Source organism: Geotrypetes seraphini, chromosome 16, assembly GCF_902459505.1.
Source record: "Geotrypetes seraphini chromosome 16, aGeoSer1.1, whole genome shotgun sequence".
Taxonomy (NCBI): domain Eukaryota; kingdom Metazoa; phylum Chordata; class Amphibia; order Gymnophiona; family Dermophiidae; genus Geotrypetes; species Geotrypetes seraphini.
The window spans coordinates 3,645,699-3,654,715 of NC_047099.1; positions in this window are offsets into that span (position 1 = coordinate 3,645,699).

The following is a 9,017-nucleotide window of genomic DNA, read 5'->3' on the forward strand; positions in this document are numbered from 1 at the left end:
GTATAAAGACACTGAAGAGATACCTTTTAAATGTTCTAAATGTGATAAGTATAAAGACAATGAAGAGATACCTTCTAAATGTTCTAAATGTGATAAATAAAAAGACACTGAAGAGATACCTTTTAAATGTTCTGAATGTGATAAGTATAAAGACATTGAAGAGATACCTTTTAAACGTTCTAAATGTGATAAGTATAAAGACAATGAAGAGATACCTTCTAAATGTTCTAAATGTGATAAATAAAAAGACACTGAAGAGATACCTTTTAAATGTTCTGAATGTGATAAGTATAAAGACATTGAAGAGATACCTTTTAAATGTTCTAAATGTGATAAGTATAAAGACAATGAAGAGATACCTTCTAAATGTTCTAAATGTGATAAATAAAAAGACACTGAAGAGATACCTTTTAAATGTTCTAAATGTGATAAGTATAAAGACATACTGAAGAGATACGATTTCAAAGTTCTAAATGTAGTAAGCATAAAATCAATGAAGAGATACCTTTTAAATGTTCTCAATGTGATAATCATAAAACCAATGAAGAGATACCTTTTAAATGTTCTGAATGTGATAAGTATAAAGACATACTGAAGAGATACGATTTCAAAGTTCTAAATGTAGCAAGCATAAAATCAATGAAGAGATACCTTTTAAATGTTCTCAATGTGATAATCATAAAACCAATGAAGAGATACCTTCTCAATGTTCTGAATGTCAAAAGTATAGAAACAATGAAAAGATACCTTCTAAAAGTTCTGAATGTAATAAGTATAAAACACTGAAGAGATACCTTCTAAAGGTTCTGAATGTCACAAGTTTAAAAACAATAAAGAGATACCTTTTAAATGTTCTAAATGTGATAAGTTTAAAGACACTAACTAGAAACACTTTAACTGTTCTGAATGTGATATGTATTATAAGCATGCTTTGTCTCCGCAATATCATATAGACACATACTGAAGAGATACCTTTTAAATTTTCTGAATGTCAAATGTATAAAAATAACAAGCTGAACAGATACCTTTTAAATGTTCTGAATGTGATAAGTATAAAGACATTGAAGAGATACCTTCTAAATGTTCTAAATGTGATAAGTAAAAAGACACTGAAGAGATACCTTTTAAATGTTCTGAATGTGATAAGTATAAAGACATTGAAGAGATACCTTTTAAATGTTCTGAATGTGATAAGTATAAAGACAATGAAGAGATACCTTCTAAATGTTCTGAATGTGATAAGTATAAAGACACTGAAGAGATACCTTTTAAATGTTCTAAATGTGATAAGTATAAAGACAATGAAGAGATACCTTCTAAATGTTCTAAATGTGATAAATAAAAAGACACTGAAGAGATACCTTTTAAATGTTCTGAATGTGATAAGTATAAAGACATTGAAGAGATACCTTTTAAACGTTCTAAATGTGATAAGTATAAAGACAATGAAGAGATACCTTCTAAATGTTCTAAATGTGATAAATAAAAAGACACTGAAGAGATACCTTCTAAATGTTCTAAATGTGATAAATATACAGACACTTACTGAAGAGATACTTTTAAAATTTTCTGAATGTCAAATGTATAAAAATAACATGCTGAACGGATACCTTTTAAATGTTCTGAATGTTATAAGTATAAAGACATTGAGGAGATACCTTCTAAATGTTCTAAATGTGATAAATAAAAAGACACTGAAGAGATACCTTTTAAATGTTCTGAATGTGATAAGTATAAAGACATTGAAGAGATACCTTTTAAATGTTCTAAATGTGATAAGTATAAAGACATTGAAGAGATACCTTTTAAACGTTCTAAATGTGATAAGTATAAAGACAATGAAGAGATACCTTCTAAATGTTCTGAATGTGATAAGTATAAAGACACTGAAGAGATACCTTTTAAATGTTCTAAATGTGATAAGTATAAAGACAATGAAGAGATACCTTCTAAATGTTCTAAATGTGATAAATAAAAAGACACTGAAGAGATACCTTTTAAATGTTCTGAATGTGATAAGTATAAAGACATTGAAGAGATACCTTTTAAACGTTCTAAATGTGATAAGTATAAAGACAATGAAGAGATACCTTCTAAATGTTCTAAATGTGATAAATAAAAAGACACTGAAGAGATACCTTTTAAATGTTCTGAATGTGATAAGTATAAAGACATTGAAGAGATACCTTTTAAATGTTCTAAATGTGATAAGTATAAAGACAATGAAGAGATACCTTCTAAATGTTCTCAATGTGATAATCATAAAACCAATGAAGAGATACCTTTTAAATGTTCTCAATGTGATAATCATAAAACCAATGAAGAGATACCTTCTCAATGTTCTGAATGTCAAAAGTATAGAAACAATGAAAAGATACCTTCTAAAAGTTCTGAATGTAATAAGTATAAAACACTGAAGAGATACCTTCTAAAGGTTCTGAATGTCACAAGTTTAAAAACAATAAAGAGATACCTTTTAAATGTTCTAAATGTGATAAGTTTAAAGACACTAACTAGAAACACTTTAACTGTTCTGAATGTGATATGTATTATAAGCATGCTTTGTCTCCGCAATATCATATAGACACATACTGAAGAGATACCTTTTAAATGTTCTAAATGTGATAAGTATAAAGACACTGAACAGATACCTTCTAAATGTTCTGAATGTCACAAATATAAAAACAATAAAGAGACACCTTTTAAATGTTCTAAATGTGATAAATATAAAGACATTGAAAAAATACCTTCTAAATGTTCTGAATGTGATAAGCAGAAAAACAATGAAAAGATACCTTTTAAATGTCCCGAATATGATAAGTATACAGATATACTGAAGAGATACCTTTTAAATGTTCTGAATGTCAAAAGTAGAAAGACACTGACGAGAAATCTTTAAATAGTCTATGTGTCATAGGTATAAAGACATATACTGAACAGATACCTTTTAAATGTTCTAAATGTGATAAGTATAAAAATAACATACTGAACAGATACATTTTAAATATTCTGAATGTGATAAGAATAAAGATACATACTGAAGAGATACCTTTTCAAAGTTCTAAATGTAATAAGCATAAAAACAATGGGTACTTTTTAAATGTTCTAAATGTGATAAGTATAAAGACAGTGAAGGGATACCTTCTAAATGTTCTAAATGTGATAAGTAAAAAGACACTGAAGAGATACCTTCTAAATGTGATAAATATACAGACACATACTGAAGAGATACCTTTAAAATTTTCTGAATGTCAAATGTATAAAAATAACAAGCTGAACAGATACCTTTTAAATGTTCTGAATGTGATAAGTATAAAGACATTGAGGAGATACCTTCTAAATGTTCTAAATGTGATAAATAAAAAGACACTGAAGAGATACCTTTTAAATGTTCTGAATGTGATAAGTATAAAGACATTGAAGAGATACCTTTTAAATGTTCTAAATGTGATAAGTATAAAGACAATGAAGAGATACCTTCTAAATGTTCTAAATGTGATAAATATACAGACACATACTGAAGAGATACCTTTAAAATTTTCTGAATGTCAAATGTATAAAAATAACAAGCTGAACAGATACCTTTTAAATGTTCTGAATGTGATAAGTATAAAGACATTGAGGAGATACCTTCTAAATGTTCTAAATGTGATAAATAAAAAGACACTGAAGAGATACCTTTTAAATGTTCTGAATGTGATAAGTATAAAGACATTGAAGAGATACCTGTTAAATGTTCTAAATGTGATAAGTATAAAGACAATGAAGAGATACCTTCTAAATGTTCTAAATGTGATAAATATACAGACACTTACTGAAAAGATACCTTTAAAATTTTCTGAATGTCAAATTTATAAAAATAACATGCTGAACGGATACCTTTTAAATGTTCTGAATGTGATAAGTATAAAGACATTGAAGAGATACCTTCTAAATGTTCTAAATGTGATAAATAAAAAGACACTGAAGAGATACCTTTTAAATGTTCTGAATGTGATAAGTATAAAGACATTGAAGAGATACCTTTTAAATGTTCTAAATGTGATAAGTATAAAGACAATGAAGAGATACCTTCTAAATGTTCTAAATGTGATAAATATACAGACACTTACTGAAAAGATACCTTTAAAATTTTCTGAATGTCAAATTTATAAAAATAACATGCTGAACGGATACCTTTTAAATGTTCTGTATGTGATAAGTATAAAGACATTGAAGAGATACCTTCTAAATGTTCTAAATGTGATAAATAAAAAGACACTGAAGAGATACCTTTTAAATGTTCTGAATGTGATAAGTATAAAGACATTGAAGAGATACCTTTTAAATGTTCTAAATGTGATAAGTATAAAGACAATGAAGAGATACCTTCTAAATGTTCTAAATGTGATAAATATACAGACACATACTGAAGAGATACCTTTAAAATTTTCTGAATGTCAAATGTATAAAAATAACATGCTGAACGGATACCTTTTAAATGTTCTGAATGTGATAAGTATAAAGACATTGAGGAGATACCTTCTAAATGTTCTAAATGTGATAAATAAAAAGACACTGAAGAGATACCTTTTAAATGTTCTGAATGTGATAAGTATAAAGACAATGAAGAGATACCTTCTAAATGTTCTAAATGTGATAAATATACAGACACTTACTGAAAAGATACCTTTAAAATTTTCTGAATGTCAAATGTATAAAAATAACATGCTGAACGGATACCTTTTAAATGTTCTGAATGTTATAAGTATAAAGACATTGAGGAGATACCTTCTAAATGTTCTAAATGTGATAAATAAAAAGACACTGAAGAGATACCTTTTAAATGTTCTGAATGTGATAAGTATAAAGACATTGAAGAGATACCTTTTAAATGTTCTAAATGTGATAAGTATAAAGACATTGAAGAGATACCTTTTAAACGTTCTAAATGTGATAAGTATAAAGACAATGAAGAGATACCTTCTAAATGTTCTGAATGTGATAAGTATAAAGACACTGAAGAGATACCTTTTAAATGTTCTAAATGTGATAAGTATAAAGACAATGAAGAGATACCTTCTAAATGTTCTAAATGTGATAAATAAAAAGACACTGAAGAGATACCTTTTAAATGTTCTGAATGTGATAAGTATAAAGACATTGAAGAGATACCTTTTAAACGTTCTAAATGTGATAAGTATAAAGACAATGAAGAGATACCTTCTAAATGTTCTAAATGTGATAAATAAAAAGACACTGAAGAGATACCTTTTAAATGTTCTGAATGTGATAAGTATAAAGACATTGAAGAGATACCTTTTAAATGTTCTAAATGTGATAAGTATAAAGACAATGAAGAGATACCTTCTAAATGTTCTCAATGTGATAATCATAAAACCAATGAAGAGATACCTTTTAAATGTTCTCAATGTGATAATCATAAAACCAATGAAGAGATACCTTCTCAATGTTCTGAATGTCAAAAGTATAGAAACAATGAAAAGATACCTTCTAAAAGTTCTGAATGTAATAAGTATAAAACACTGAAGAGATACCTTCTAAAGGTTCTGAATGTCACAAGTTTAAAAACAATAAAGAGATACCTTTTAAATGTTCTAAATGTGATAAGTTTAAAGACACTAACTAGAAACACTTTAACTGTTCTGAATGTGATATGTATTATAAGCATGCTTTGTCTCCGCAATATCATATAGACACATACTGAAGAGATACCTTTTAAATGTTCTAAATGTGATAAGTATAAAGACACTGAACAGATACCTTCTAAATGTTCTGAATGTCACAAATATAAAAACAATAAAGAGACACCTTTTAAATGTTCTAAATGTGATAAATATAAAGACATTGAAAAAATACCTTCTAAATGTTCTGAATGTGATAAGCAGAAAAACAATGAAAAGATACCTTTTAAATGTCCCGAATATGATAAGTATACAGATATACTGAAGAGATACCTTTTAAATGTTCTGAATGTCAAAAGTAGAAAGACACTGACGAGAAATCTTTAAATAGTCTATGTGTCATAGGTATAAAGACATATACTGAACAGATACCTTTTAAATGTTCTAAATGTGATAAGTATAAAAATAACATACTGAACAGATACATTTTAAATATTCTGAATGTGATAAGAATAAAGATACATACTGAAGAGATACCTTTTCAAAGTTCTAAATGTAATAAGCATAAAAACAATGGGTACTTTTTAAATGTTCTAAATGTGATAAGTATAAAGACAGTGAAGGGATACCTTCTAAATGTTCTAAATGTGATAAGTAAAAAGACACTGAAGAGATACCTTCTAAATGTGATAAATATACAGACACATACTGAAGAGATACCTTTAAAATTTTCTGAATGTCAAATGTATAAAAATAACAAGCTGAACAGATACCTTTTAAATGTTCTGAATGTGATAAGTATAAAGACATTGAGGAGATACCTTCTAAATGTTCTAAATGTGATAAATAAAAAGACACTGAAGAGATACCTTTTAAATGTTCTGAATGTGATAAGTATAAAGACATTGAAGAGATACCTTTTAAATGTTCTAAATGTGATAAGTATAAAGACAATGAAGAGATACCTTCTAAATGTTCTAAATGTGATAAATATACAGACACATACTGAAGAGATACCTTTAAAATTTTCTGAATGTCAAATGTATAAAAATAACAAGCTGAACAGATACCTTTTAAATGTTCTGAATGTGATAAGTATAAAGACATTGAGGAGATACCTTCTAAATGTTCTAAATGTGATAAATAAAAAGACACTGAAGAGATACCTTTTAAATGTTCTGAATGTGATAAGTATAAAGACATTGAAGAGATACCTGTTAAATGTTCTAAATGTGATAAGTATAAAGACAATGAAGAGATACCTTCTAAATGTTCTAAATGTGATAAATATACAGACACTTACTGAAAAGATACCTTTAAAATTTTCTGAATGTCAAATTTATAAAAATAACATGCTGAACGGATACCTTTTAAATGTTCTGAATGTGATAAGTATAAAGACATTGAAGAGATACCTTCTAAATGTTCTAAATGTGATAAATAAAAAGACACTGAAGAGATACCTTTTAAATGTTCTGAATGTGATAAGTATAAAGACATTGAAGAGATACCTTTTAAATGTTCTAAATGTGATAAGTATAAAGACAATGAAGAGATACCTTCTAAATGTTCTAAATGTGATAAATATACAGACACTTACTGAAAAGATACCTTTAAAATTTTCTGAATGTCAAATTTATAAAAATAACATGCTGAACGGATACCTTTTAAATGTTCTGTATGTGATAAGTATAAAGACATTGAAGAGATACCTTCTAAATGTTCTAAATGTGATAAATAAAAAGACACTGAAGAGATACCTTTTAAATGTTCTGAATGTGATAAGTATAAAGACATTGAAGAGATACCTTTTAAATGTTCTAAATGTGATAAGTATAAAGACAATGAAGAGATACCTTCTAAATGTTCTAAATGTGATAAATATACAGACACATACTGAAGAGATACCTTTAAAATTTTCTGAATGTCAAATGTATAAAAATAACATGCTGAACGGATACCTTTTAAATGTTCTGAATGTGATAAGTATAAAGACATTGAGGAGATACCTTCTAAATGTTCTAAATGTGATAAATAAAAAGACACTGAAGAGATACCTTTTAAATGTTCTGAATGTGATAAGTATAAAGACAATGAAGAGATACCTTCTAAATGTTCTAAATGTGATAAATATACAGACACTTACTGAAGAGATACCTTTAAAATTTTCTGAATGTCAAATGTATAAAAATAACATGCTGAACGGATACCTTTTAAATGTTCTGAATGTGATAAGTATAAAGACATTGAAGAGATACCTTTTAAATGTTCTAAATGTGATAAGTATAAAGACAATGAAGAGATACCTTCTAAATGTTCTCAATGTGATAATCATAAAACCAATGAAGAGATACCTTTTAAATGTTCTCAATGTGATAATCATAAAACCAATGAAGAGATACCTTCTCAATGTTCTGAATGTCAAAAGTATAGAAACAATGAAAAGATACCTTCTAAAAGTTCTGAATGTAATAAGTATAAAACACTGAAGAGATACCTTCTAAAGGTTCTGAATGTCACAAGTTTAAAAACAATAAAGAGATACCTTTTAAATGTTCTAAATGTGATAAGTTTAAAGACACTAACTAGAAACACTTTAACTGTTCTGAATGTGATATGTATTATAAGCATGCTTTGTCTCCGCAATATCATATAGACACATACTGAAGAGATACCTTTTAAATGTTCTAAATGTGATAAGTATAAAGACACTGAACAGATACCTTCTAAATGTTCTGAATGTCACAAATATAAAAACAATAAAGAGACACCTTTTAAATGTTCTAAATGTGATAAATATAAAGACATTGAAAAAATACCTTCTAAATGTTCTGAATGTGATAAGCAGAAAAACAATGAAAAGATACCTTTTAAATGTCCCGAATATGATAAGTATACAGATATACTGAAGAGATACCTTTTAAATGTTCTGAATGTCAAAAGTAGAAAGACACTGACGAGAAATCTTTAAATAGTCTATGTGTCATAGGTATAAAGACATATACTGAACAGATACCTTTTAAATGTTCTAAATGTGATAAGTATAAAAATAACATACTGAACAGATACATTTTAAATATTCTGAATGTGATAAGAATAAAGATACATACTGAAGAGATACCTTTTCAAAGTTCTAAATGTAATAAGCATAAAAACAATGGGTACTTTTTAAATGTTCTAAATGTGATAAGTATAAAGACAGTGAAGGGATACCTTCTAAATGTTCTAAATGTGATAAGTAAAAAGACACTGAAGAGATACCTTCTAAATGTGATAAATATACAGACACATACTGAAGAGATACCTTTAAAATTTTCTGAATGTCAAATGTATAAAAATAACAAGCTGAACAGATACCTTTTAAATGTTCTGAATGTGATAAGTATAAAGACA